This window comes from Cheilinus undulatus, linkage group 14, assembly GCF_018320785.1.
Source record: "Cheilinus undulatus linkage group 14, ASM1832078v1, whole genome shotgun sequence".
Taxonomy (NCBI): domain Eukaryota; kingdom Metazoa; phylum Chordata; class Actinopteri; order Labriformes; family Labridae; genus Cheilinus; species Cheilinus undulatus.
The window spans coordinates 18,486,622-18,500,789 of record NC_054878.1 but is presented as its reverse complement, the minus strand read 5'-3'; the positions used below and the strand labels follow the sequence as shown (position 1 = coordinate 18,500,789).

General features: G+C 38.5%; 1 protein-coding gene across 3 annotated transcripts in view; it reads right to left on the bottom strand.

Moving 5' to 3' along the window:
- LOC121521920 (1-phosphatidylinositol 4,5-bisphosphate phosphodiesterase beta-4-like) overlaps positions 1–14,168 on the bottom strand; it is a 109,696-nt gene that overhangs the window by 68,209 nt on the left and 27,319 nt on the right. For all 3 annotated transcript variants that reach the window (XM_041806129.1, XM_041806128.1, XM_041806127.1), the window contains exon 3: positions 10,731–10,797. The gene's annotated coding sequence lies outside the window, so the exon portion shown is untranslated. The remainder of the gene's footprint in view (positions 1–10,730; positions 10,798–14,168) is intronic.

The following is a 14,168-nucleotide window of genomic DNA, read 5'->3' as shown; positions in this document are numbered from 1 at the left end:
TGTGCTTAGCTGAACAAGGATGGAGATCCTGTGTGCATGTTTGTCTGTGTGACCTGTGTTAGACCTCTGACTTCAGTGATTCCACATAGCCTCTATGCTCAACTGAAACATAATGCAGCATGCCAGCTTCTCTTTTACATGTTACTAGACAAAACCTGACATGCAAAAGTATTTGACTACATCTTATTATCTCTGTGTATTTGTTGACCCATGTATGTTTCAGTTTATTTTCTTGAACCCTCTCTGGCGTCGCAGCCTTACGTGACACCACAGAGACAGACAAAATATATGGGAATAACAGACAAATAAAAAAAGCAGCACTTGTGTACTGGTTAATGCTGCTTTGTGAGTTGCTGCAGCACAAACCAGGAAGAACACTTTAACAGCTTTTCTCTCTCTTTATGTAAAAATTCATCATAAGAAACAAAATTTTGGTTTACTGTTAAGTAAATACACTTTATGGAGTACATAAGACTTAAATCTGAAAATAATTCAGGATTCTCAAAGCTTAGCAGATGATACTTCCCTAGAATCCAACAGTGCTGAAACAGCATAGATTTATAATCTAGAGTTTTTAAGTTTTGTTTATACAGAGATTCCAGAGGTCTAATGAATGTTTCCCCAGCTTCACATCCATCGTTTCCACCACAATCATAAACATGTCATATACATAAGTTGTCATGGCAGCTGCCATGACAAGAAACAGACCTTTACATCTATAGAAATACAGCACTGTGAAAAAGTACTTCCTCCTTTTTCCTTTTTTGGCACATTTGTCACACTTAAATGCTTCTGATCATCAAACAAATTTCAATAATAGACAAAGATAACAAGACCAAATCTGCATTGCCCCCTAAACTTAATAACTGGTGGTTCCACCCTTGGCAGCATCTACGCCAAACGTTTATGATAACAGGCAATGAGTCTTTCATATTGCGTCTTTGCAGAGCCGTTTTATTTCAGCCACACTGGAGGACTTTCCAGCATGAACAACCTGTTTTATGTCATGCCACAGCATCTGAGGTCACAAACTGATGGCCGGACATTCTCCTTCAGGATTTTCTGGTCGAGAGCAGAATTCATGATTCCATCAATTATAGCGAGTGGTCCAGGTCCTGAAGCAGCAAAGAAGCCCAAGACCATCACACCATACCACCATGCTTCACTGCTGAAGTTCTTGTTAAGAAATGCTGTGTTAGTTTTACTCCAGTTGTAACACTGTCTGAATCATTACATTGTCTGGCCAGTCCACAGAATATTTTCCCAAAAGTCTTGGGGATTATCAACAAATTTTTTCAGGAGGTACCAGGTACATTTGGATGGCCTTTTTCCCTTTATAAATGAGATCATTATTAAAAAAAAAAAAAGCATTTTGTTATTACTCAGATAATCTTTGTCTAATATTAAAAATAGGTTGATGATCTGAAACATTTAAATGTGACAAATATGCAAAAAATAAGAAATCAAGAAAGGGGCAAAGACTTTTTCACAGCACTATCTATTTCTGTATTTCTCTTGCTTTAAAATGGATGAAAAGTGTTTAGATTATCTAAGTACTCAATTTTAAAATACAAAACATAGAAGTAATACTTTTTCTTAATTAACATATACATTTTAGTGCAAAAATTCTTCATATTGTACCTTTTATTTATCAGCCAGTGTACATTTCTGATGGTCCAAACTGTACTAAACAATCTTCCTTCACATTCAATAAAAGATAGGACATTAACAGAGCGATCATAGGGTATTTGGATACACCAGTTATTCTCATGTTTGACTCTTGGCCCACAGTCATACTTTGTCTGACAAATGGCTTGTGAGAATAATAGTGTGATGGTCTGATGTGAGACTGAATCTCTTAAAACTCCAGTTCCAGACAGAGAAAAATAAAATGCAGTATTTATTTGACTTTCATTTAATATTTTGTGTGCAATAACTTCAACGGATCAAAGAACAAAAAGTTATTTTTAAATTTTAATGCACCACTTTAAAAGTTTCTCATCAAACTAATGGAAAATGTACTTCCATTGAGCAGAATTGTTTGGGAGATTTAAAGTAATTGCAGCTTAATAGGAAAAAGAAAATAAACTTCCCACTGTCTGACATTGGCTGGCTGACATTTTGCCTTTCTTGGTTTATATGCACAGAAAGTGTAATCATTGTTTGTTTCTATGGGATTGTGGTTGAGGAAGTAATATGCTGTTGAGGGGAAAAATGTCTTTTTCCAGGCCAAACGACCCTCTTCCATGCTCTTCCTTGCCTTTTATAGTTGAGGATCACCCTCACGCTCCTCAGCCCTGGGTTACATAATTAACTTGAGCCTGGGACAGAAACTGGCTGCTTTTCAGTCAAGTAGACAACAGTATTAAAATATATGCATGCAAACACTATTGACACAATTATCACACAAACATGTGCACAGATGTCAATAAAAATAGGGTTTTCTAACAGTCAAATCCAACAGTAAAACTTTCAAAGACTAGTCCTTTGTTGGCTCAGTCTCCAGAGTTCATCCCTGCTGCACAGCAGATGAAGATGCAAATGAGATCATAAAACACACAACCATACTGGGACACACAAAACCACACACTCAAGAGTTCTATATATAGTCATCCACTTCTACCCTCTGCCAAATTGAGTTACACAAAGAATTTAACACATGGCCTAATGGATGGAGCATTCATATCATAAATGATCGCCTAGAGCCTTTTTAAATGATGAAAGTGTGTGTCTGTTGACCTGAGGGCCGATGACTACCCTCACTGAGGGAGCACTGAGGCCCCTCAGAGGGAGCAGACTAAAGGAGGTAAGAGAGGGGGTAAGGGCAGTCCTCGGGTTATCAGAATTCTTAATCAGAATTATTTAGAGCGCTGTTACATTGACTGTGTTTGTGTTTCTATTAAAAAAAAAAAGGCTCTTAGTCAGGGAGTTCCCTGAGTGTAATGAGGTGGAGGGGCCAGGCTGACGCATTAGCACACTTAACTGAACGCTGTGACTGAGACACAGCTCTGTGGTCAAAACCACGCCTGCCATCTGTAAACACATGGTCCATCTGTATCCGCACTGCTTTAATTCATAATTATAACCAGTGGAAAAGGTATTTTAAGTTAATTAGGACGAGAGAATGGAAAAATACCAATAAAGCTTCAGGCAAGGAGCCGAATCAGCAATGCAGAAAATATTTTACATAACTCAGGGAATCCCTGGTTCACTGCTGTTTCAAAAGACTTTTGTGAGGAAAATGAGTGTAAAAAACCCAGATATCCTCACTATGGATCAAGATGGTTTGTCTTGACCCCTGCATTGCAGCAATTCATCTTATAATGGCTTAAACAGCTGCTTAAGTGTGTTTTAACCCATGACTCATGTTTAAAGTCAAAGAATAAGGCTGTGGTGAAGGTCAGAGAAGCAGCTGTAATCACAGTAGCTCTGTACTCTTAAGGTATGTACATCTGCTAAAGCTAAGTCAAATCAATGATCAACATGCTACTTCTAATAATTTCTTCACCATAAAAGTCTGTAGTTGTTATCTTTAAGGAATCATGATTTTATCAGCGCAATATTGGTATTTAGAAATTACCATAAAAAGAGAAAAGTTGGTAATGGCAGATATGAAAATTTCTCCTGATATTTACAACTGATATTTTGGCTTTAAAAAATCTGCTTATATCAGCTGTAAATATAGGTATTGATAATGGTATCAGATAAAAAAATCCAACATTATATGTCTCTAGGGATGGGTACCTTTCGTATAGACCGGTACGGTACCAATTCCCGGTACCTGTGAACCGATACAGGTACACAGCAGTACCCATTTTCGGTACTTTTGAGGGTGAATAATATGCAATAATAAATGTTATATAACCTCAAAACTTCTGAATTTTCAATATCAAAACACTATCAAATATGAGTGTATAAAAAAAGTTTTTTTTTAAAGGTACAATGTGTAAAATTTGGCATTTTAGCGACATCTAGCGTTCAGATTTTGGAATGAGCCGATCTGTTACCAAAACGTCACATCACTAAGCGACGAGAGCCTGTGAAGACCAAAAAGGATCGTGAGCCGGACATCAATTACAGCAGTGACGAGGTGAGGGTTTATTCATTCATTTTTGTAACCATTATTTTTATAGATTATAGGTCAGTCTTCTTCTCCACCTGCCTTCCAGGTAGCTTTCAGGACCGGTGGGCAGGTTCGTATTTAAAAATCACGTTTTGCTCTTTCTGTCCCCAAAACATTGTCGTAGACAACATGGCGGTTCGTTATGTCAGCCTCCGTGAGGGCAACCCTCGGTAATGTAAATTTAAAAAGCTTTTTTCTAATTTTGTAAAAAGAAAACGAAAGTTTAAAGGGGATGATTGTGCACTTATTTTAACATACTTCACATAGATATATAAACATTATATCCCATTTACACCATGCAGAATGCAGCCAAATTTTACACATTGTACCTTTAAATTACTCCAACATGGAAAACCTAAACTACTATAACTACCCAGTGGTTTTTCTTTATATTGCACAAATGAAAACCCAGCCCACTACCTCCTATTCCTCTAATTTCCCCTCTTGGAAAAATGTGCATTGGGGACCATGGAGGGAGAATAAATTTAAAACAAATGAACAATAGAATATGGAGTTAAAATAACCAACTAAATAAATAAAAGGTATAAAATTTTACTGATTAAAGTGTTACAAATAAAAGTAAACAAACTACTTCCTCTACCATGACCTACATGTACTGCACATCTTCTTTCCTCATGCAGTTCTTTTTCCAACAAAACTAAGATGGCATCTTCCGTCACACACAAGGTCCGTTACGTTATATTTGTATACTGCAAAAAGTTAACAGAAAGTGGCAAATTGATTAATTCTGCGATGAAATAAGCAGTGAGGACAAGCCTGTGGGTCTGTCACTCCTTCAAAATCACTCTGAATCCATCCTGAACAAAGCACTTTATACGGCACCAGCTGCGCCCAGTTAGAGAGATGGAGAGCAACTTTTAGGACACGGTCACACAAGGCAGTCTACATCGTGCCTTAATTCAGTGTCTGTTAGGTGACTGAGCGAACAAACGAATCCCTTTATCTACTATATTTCCACGGACAAATCACAGTGTTTAAAGTGAGGATACGCTACGAGAGAGCGAGGGAGGGAGGCCAAAGAGCAGGAAACAGCCAATGCCGATCAGCCATGTTTTGTTGATTCAGTTAGCAGCTACCGACGTCATTACTCACGTGCGTGCAATGCTGCGTTCGCATCTGGCATGGAAAATTGACTACTCTTCCACACTCTTGCAGTCACAAGGATGCGTTTAGGTACCAAAACATGGTACCATTTGATTTTACTTGAATCAGTACTCGGAAGTACCAACGGAATTTGGTCGGCGCCTATAAAAGTACCGAATTCGGTACCCATCCCTATGTGTCCTTTGTTATTTTGCTTTAGTGCCTTTATTGTGAACACCCACATCAGGAAATGTGGTGTTGCCAAAAGCAGCACCACAATAAAAATGAAAAAAACTTAAAATTACAGGTGCATTTACAAAGACGTGAACATGGAGAGACTTATGCAAACATTTTTTCCATGATTTTATGAATTCAGTATGCCATCAGGGGCTTGTTTTAGGGGGGAAGAGGTAGCAACTGAATATGTATTTAAATGTCTTACCTCTTTTTAAATATTGTAATACTGCAATATAATACCGTTACTGAAAAAAGGAAAAAAAAAAACATCATATCTGTTTTAGTCTATGTCGCCCAACCCTAAAAATTATGTATGTAATGTACAGATTGTGAAATCAAGGCTGATACCAATGTTTCTGGTAACAATTTAGCAGCTTGACAACACAGATTGTTTTACCATTAATTCTATGAAATTCTTTGTCTGATTTTCCCATGAGAAGTTGTTGTTAGCAGTCCCTCATCGTAAAATGTCACTGGGACATGTCTTACAAACTGCATGTCACTGATCTTTCTCAGAGACAGAGTAGGATTCCCACAGTGCAGACATTTTCTTTTATGTTTGACCAGGAAACCAAATCAGATTTTATCCAGCATTTGACTTCTTCTTCCCAATGAAGACCTCTTCTCTGAATCAGCAGTTTGGTCATTATCTTAGCTTATCAAATTAATGGGACACAACCAATACATGTTGTCAGCTGCAAGGCTGTCCGTTAACAGAGCCTATAGTAACAGGTACTTCTGTTAAATCAGTACATCAGTGCATCCTTAAATAATAGACATATCAGACTGGAACATTTGCATTAAAGGTATGCAGTTGATTTTAAACAATGTGCGGAAATAGCATGGGAAGGGGATGTTTAGATAAGTAGTGCAGAGAGGGGACATGGATAAATGAAGAGTCTGGGTGAACATCAGTACAATTCATGTGCCGTCTACCGACAGCCAAATGCATCTCAAGCCACACTGAAGTCGTCCTCAGCTTTTTCTTCCACTCCTACAGTGCTCTGAGTTCTTCCTGGGAAGAAAATATCAAACATCAATGCTTTATTCAAGAAGGCAACTGAGGACACCCTCAGAATCTCGCTAAAGGCTCTGTCTCATAAATGGATTGATGTTTGACTTGCAGGTGATGAAGGTGGGAGCAGGGCAACCTGCACAAGCCAGTTAATTTTGGCATAAATGTTAGATAACTGGCCTTTCAGAGGGATGCCTGCAGAGTGAAAATACCAAATTATCCCAAAATTAATATGTTACATCACATACTCTGTGTTACTCTGCACTGTGTGTGACTGTCTCATTTAGACCAGATTAAGAGGTCAAAGGTTCAGTTTGCCCAGCTACACATTCACTGCAGAACACTTTTCAAGGGCCAGGTTTGCCCAAAAATGGTCAAAAACATGGAAGACGCACATGCACAACATATTCTGCTTCACCTTTGTGAAGTTATTCAGACAACCAGTGAATATTACTTGAAGTATTACATATTCCATAAATTCTATCAACTTGAGGTTTATTGGTAATAAAAAAGAAATATCCTTAGTGTCCCAGAGACAGTGCTTTAAATGGAATTATATTCTCAATAATATTCTTTGTTTTTTAGATCAGATTTAAATCGAGCGAAAGCTAAAAGCTAAAGATGCAGCATTTCATACATTCTCTTATCAGCCGTCTATGTCAGAGGGAAACAGGGAGTGTGGGATTACCTAGCAAAGGAGGAAGGGAAAATTAGCAATAAACAGAACCTTGAGATTTAAAGACAACGAGAATTGGACAGGGGGGAAGACACAAGGAAGATGAGGGAGGGAGGAGCGGTTACTTCAAACTATGGGATTTCTCCTATTGCCCAAATAAGTACCTATTAAAAGAGAATTTGTGCCCCGCTGAGCTACTGATAAGGCAGCCAGGAGCAAGGAGCAGTGGAAATAGAACATGTCCATATAGAGAGGGGAGCTGTGGAGAGACAGAGCAGGACGGGAGCAGGTTGGGGGCAGGGGTTAAATGCTTCCCCAGAATGTGTGCTTTCCACTGGCTTGAGCCCAGTGAAAAGAGTCCCCAAGTCCCCGCTGACTGACTCACCCTGAGGGCCTACTGTGAGCGTGATTGAGCACAGAGCAGCTGAACTATGGGCCAAGAAATTACAGCTTTTAAATCCACTCCACATTCAAGTGCCATGTTTACCAATGTTTGAAAACACTAATAATGAGAGACGAGGTTTTTCATGAGGTCTTTCCCAGTCAAGGAGTTTTTGACCAGCAGACTGACAGGGGAACACAGAAGATAAAAACAGAAAGAGGAAAACCTTTTCTTGACAAACACATCACAGATGTTGCTCTGCTCTGACACCATTGGTCTCCATAGCAACCCTGCCGGCCAGTAATAGCCTCTAGCTCGCCTGGCTGCAGTGGCGTCATCAAGACGCACACACATGCACCATGGACACACAAACAAGTAAATTTCAGCTTTAGAATGGGATTGTAGAGGTTATTTATAGAAAAGGAAGGATTCAGAAGCCCACCCAAACCAACCACCTCCTCAGGCCTTACCACAGAATACAAACATCTAAATAGAGCCCACCGCCCCCCACATGCTCCATACACACACAGCCATAAAAACAGATCTGCCTAGTCTCCCAATTCTGGTAAACAAGCCCTGCAACTGCTGATAACAGATAACTGTGAATTGGACATTAGAGCTGGTTTTCTGTGTACATGAAGATATAGCTGCGTGGACATGGTCCAAAGACGTGCATACACTTAAACACTGAGGAACCAAACTACACAATTAACTTTGCATGATGAATACATATGATACAGCTTTCTATAACTAATGCTAGTGTGTTACAATATTCATGTTCTGCACAAATGTTTTCATTTAAAATACAGACAACTTGTCAACAGGTGTTCTTGGCACTCAGCCATCAGATATGAGCTTACAAGTTAATTGCTGGTGTCTGCACATATGACATTGTTTTCATATAATTAAAGCTGACATTTTGGCTATAAAAATCGGCCTATATCAGCTGTAAATATTGTCCTTTCAAAAAAATAAGTTAGTGGAGTTTTAGGCTGGACCAACACACCAACATCAGCTCAAGTCTTTTTCTTTATTCATCATTATTCCTTACACTTAAAGTGTGTTTTAACCCCCTAAACCCCAAGTTATTCTTCAACCATTTAGTCCCTCAAGGAATTATTGTCTTAAAAAGCTTCTAAAACATCAAGCCTGATGTGCTAAATGACCTTGTTTTTCATGAAAACTTCAGTTTTAAGAATATTTGTGCTGCAGTAATGTCACTTGATTAAAAAAAAAAAGTTATGAGACTATAAAGACAAAAGAAAAAAAACGAATCAGAGATTCAAACTCAAAAGATTTTGATGTGCGACACACAGTAAACAATATAGACTAAGACTTTATTGCACAAACTTGTTCTTCCATCTCCTGGGTCCAAAAAGTGAAAAAGCAATCTTTCTTCTCTCTTATCCTATTCCAATCATGTGATCGAATAGTGGAATGACTCCCATCCCATGGGAATCCTGTGGGAATGCCGTGACCAGTGGGAATCCTGGAAAAATGTCAGCCAGCTAGTCTGAACTGCATTTACATATTGGCATATTGGAAAAAAAAATCAGTATCGTAGATCACTAGACTGAAGATTGTTTCTTTGTTTGTCCCCTAACTTAAAAATGTATTCTAAGGACTTGGGTTTTAGGTCTAAACAACGTTTTTTTCTACCCATACCAGCTAAAATAAATTTGTAAATACCTGCATTTCAAATATTAGCAAAAAAATACAATATCATGCATCCCTAGTTGTATCCTTAAACAAGATCAGCTTATGATAGCAGAAGTCAAAAGAACGCTACCATGAGGTATCATGTTGTGTCTATGCGTAATAAGCTTTAAATGTGAAAACGATCATTTAAACTGAACCAATCTTGCATGCAACAAGTTTGGGTTGATATAAGTCGAGCTGGCTGCCACTGTTTTCTCTTGTTAGGTACTATCAAAATAGGTTTTACAGTGGCCGGAAAAATTACCCAAAATTTGATCAGTCTAGCTAAAGATCACTAAAAACACAAACACTGCAGCCACATTTTTTAAGCTAAAATTTGAGTGCTATTACAAAGATTGTCTGGGTAACAGACACTTTGGCTCTACCACGGATACACATTCGTTTTGATTTTGGCAGAATTAATTGGAATAATTTTGGTTCTTTAAACCATACTGTTCAATAGCATAGAATGACCACCAATAATACCACTATGTAAGACTTGAGGGAAAAAATACTGCAGTGCTCTTTTAAAGAAGAAACAGCATAAACACCCTTCAGTGTAGACACCATTTTGCAGTAATAAGTGGGCATGAACTTGGTCTTGTTCTTCCCATTCAAGCAAAACTGCATTACTGCCTTGGCCATTTCTGTTATGTAATCTATCTTGATATATCATCAAACATCCAATATTCATAATGTTTCTGATATATGGCCCAGTCGTATGTATATTTTTTAGGCATGAAGAGCGCTAAGGATTCATTATGGGGCCTGATGTGAGTCAAGCTCCACATGTCGGCACAAGCTTGGCAGCATCTCTTTTGTCCAGGTCTTTTCAACCCTGGTGATACACCCGGAGACCGCCATGAGGTTTTCATGTCATTGGGAGATTCACAGCACAACCAAAAGCTCCTGGAAACTCTACTTCCTGCCTGTATGGTACCCTAACCCTAACCCTAAAGATGTGGACTTTGTTATTTATTCAACAGACTAATTTCGATGGTAATGTGGAAGGACATCCAGAGCATGACTGGGGTTGTGTCAATCGGAAGATTTCAGCCTGAAGGTGGCCTCAGGCAGCTTACTCGTCACATCTACGCCTTATTTCAGCCTCATTATAGCCTTATTTCAGCCTCATTATAGCCTTATTTCAGCCTCATTTTTTAAATCAAAAATCCCTATAAGTATTGCACAGAACCATACAATGTTGTGTTCCTCAATCAAGCTTATTTAATCAAGTCTGTTATTTGTATATTGTTTAATTTCCCCTCTGTGTTATTTCTTTACATGTTGCTTTAATCCACTGATTTAACAACAAACGGCCTTTCCATCACAACCTCCTTCCATGTACAGTAACATTTAAATCTGCTGCTTAACAACTGCAACAGATATCTGCTTTCAAGCGAGGCACTGAAATGGTGATAACATAAAGGCCTGAAGTGAAAACCTTGAAAGCTTTTGTACTGTATATGTGGGAGGTGAATGTCAGAGTACTTACCAGGTAACAGACAGAGGGACAGAAAACTGAGGGGAGGGGACACACTGGAGGACAGCAATGGACCACTCTGGAAAGAAAATAATGGAGAAAAGGGCACAGTAAGAGAGGAAAGAAGTGGGGGGGACAAACAGAGCAAAAAGGAAATTAGTGAAGTGTAATTTGCACGTATCCAACTCCCTGCTCACTTCATTATTCAGCTTCATCTTGAACATTTACTATAATATTACAGATACTCGTGATGCCTTCAGGGGAGACAATGACACACAAACAAGAGCATACCTATACAAGCAGAGCACACACAGGGGTATAGTCATTCTCCCCCCTCGCATTCCTCTTTCTAGTAAGCTTGTGCAGATTTTCAATCATTCCTCTGGCTTCTGCTTAATAAACTTTTAATAGGAAGCTGCTTCCCTAAAGAAAGACCGCCTTCATCAGAGATAGAAGTGGAAATGAGCTGGCAAATCAGACAAATGGCACCACCTCCGCATCTGCTCTGCTGAAGCTTTTAGCAGTAGGTATGTCACTTAAGATAAAAAAAAGTCAACTAAAAGCAATAAATATAAATGTTAAGGTTAGATTGGGTTAAAGACAGAGACAGAGAGAAGAGATGAAAATAGGAGGAAAATTAAAGATAGCAATGAGGATAATCCTTTAGCAGGTGTGCTTATATCCTTATGTCTGCACAAAGACAAGATAGATTCCTCCACATTTCCTGTGCTTAACAGTGACTGTGACTGGGCTTGTGTCTCTCCTCACCTCATCACCACAGCCCCATCCTGCTTTACTCAATGCAGGACAGGAACTATGGCTCTAATGCCTTCTTTAAACAAGTCCTCTGCAAGATAAACTTTTCCAGATAAGCGTAGACACAGCAGCATGGATTTCAACAACTAAATGAGGATAAGTTGCTTCTCTGCAGAGTGTATTTACATCTTGGATTATGCTATCTTATAAAGGTTTATTTTTGTAAGCATGGTAAAATAGTGTATCCTGTGACAGGCGGTGGGCCCCTTTGTTCCGGTTTGCCTAAGGATTATCATACAGCACATCTTAAAGGTATATTTTAAGAGGATTGAAAGTGACTCAACTGCTGTGTACATATGGAAAATAACACTTTAAACATGTCCTCACTGACAGAATATTTAATCCAGCAAAGATTCAAGCAGATTAAAAATACACACCGCAACAAACTAAGTTTGAAATAACACAGCTATCACTCTGCTAGATGTTATCCTGGAAACATTTTCTACCCTGACATTCCCATTGTTTTGTCATTTACACCAGCTCTCTGTTGATTACTTCCTGAATGGCTATTTCCTGAAGGATGTGCCGTTCCCAGGGGGACCATCCTTAGAGATTCTCAACAACTTTGACTTGGACTTATTACCAAAGTATTATCATACTGTGTGATTTTGAGACTGCCACACTGATGTTCAACAACAGCTTTGGTGCATCCCTATTAATCAGAATTTGCATCTTACCAAAATGTTAAGAATAATGAATTCAGCAGATCCTCATTTAATCCATGTAACCCAGCAGCATGGCTAAAACATTTTCTTGTTTAGAGAAAGGGTTTTTTTTTTATTGATGATGAAGCCAAACTCCTGTCAAAGGATGAAAAGACTGACAACAAAAAATGTAGACATAATATTTGATGTCATTGTGAGCATGTTACTAGCAGCTATGCCAGCATACTTGTTTAACATTTTGTGCCTGCCACAGAGTGTTGAAAAGACAGTCTTAAACTAATAACTCTGCTCTATTATGTTATAAACACAAGCCAATCGCATCGTTTTGGAGAGGAAGATGATTCAGCATTCAAACAGTAAGTGAGAACTGGTGAAACTCTAGCTTTAAAAAAGTTTAGTTCCTAGAAAAAACTGAGTTGCTGTGAGTCGCAGTACAGCATCCAGAAGACATGCTGTGCTGGATTTTTAACATGAAATGGTTAATTTATTTTGATCATTTTCCCTGTAAAAAGGAAGAAAGCCCTTAAGGACATATTAATGAATTATACTTATAATATATACAGTGCTTAACAAATTTATCAGACCACTTGTCATAAAAATGAGAAAACATAAATATTTTAGAAATCTCTCAAAAACTTGTTTAAAACTAAAAATGTTATTGTTATTTATTTGGCAAACAACAAAGTGAAACAACTAAATAGTCCTGTTTCACACATAACCAAAAAACTTAATATTTTGTATGGCCTTTCTTTGGCCTTGATAACAACTTGTATTCTTGCTGCCATTGTTTTTATGTACTTTTCAACAGTCTCTTTTGTTAATGAGTTCCAAATAGTTTCTAGCTGTCCCCACAGACTTGCTTTAGATGAAACTTTTGTGCGATCAATCTTTGAATCTACTAAATCCCAAATTTGTTCAATAGGATTCAAATCAAGACTTTGACTTGGCCAGTCCATCAGTTCCAGTACTTCAGATTCCTTTTTCTTGGTCAAATAGTCTCTGCACAGCTTTGAAGTATGCTTGGGGTCATTGTCTTGTTGGTATATGAACCCCTGACCAATCAGATTCAGTCCAGAGGGGATTCCATGATCCACTAAGATGTTGTGGTAGACGTTCTTGTTCATAATACCATCGATTTTCACTTATTTGCCCACGCCGTATCCACAAATGGAACCCCATACCATAATGGAATCTCTACCATGTTTCACTGTGTGTGCAATGCATCTGGCATCAAAACGTTCTCCAGCTTTTCTGTGGACATAAACACAACGATGCTGACCCAAGAGTTCAAACTTGGACTCGTCCGTCCAGAGTACCTTCTTCCAGTCATCAACAGTCCAGTGTTTGTGCTCCTTGGCAAACCTGAGGTGTTTCTGGATGTTTGCAGGCCTCAATAATGGCTTCTTAGCAGCTATTCTTCCCTTTAAGCCTTGTTCCGTCAGTCGTCTGCTTATGGTCATTCTGGAGACTTTCTCAGACTCTGATCTAGAAGCACTCAGCTCTGCCTGAAGATCAGCAGTGGTGTTCTTTCTGTCTCTAGTATTTCAAATCTTGAGGTGTCTGACATCTGCTTCTGTTAACTTTCCTTTCCTGCCTCTTCCTTGGCGCATTTTGTAAGTACCAGTCTCAGCAATTGACTCCAAATCATACTTCACCACACTGTGAGAACACTTTATGTCTTTCCCTGTTTGTCTCAAAGACCATCCAGCATCATGAAGTGTTTTAATGCGGACTCTTTCATTTTCAGTGAGCTCTCAACGTTTTACCATTTTGAACAGGAATTTCAAACTGAATTCACCTTTTTATACCCAAATTTGAGCCGGCTCACTGGGCTTCTCTGAGAAGTCAGAAATTAATCAAGCATAACATTCAACCACTAAAACTCATTTTTCTGTTCAGGGATGCAAGTAAATAACTATAATTTGACATATTAATCAAGAAATAATAATGTGCTTTACTATTTTTTTCA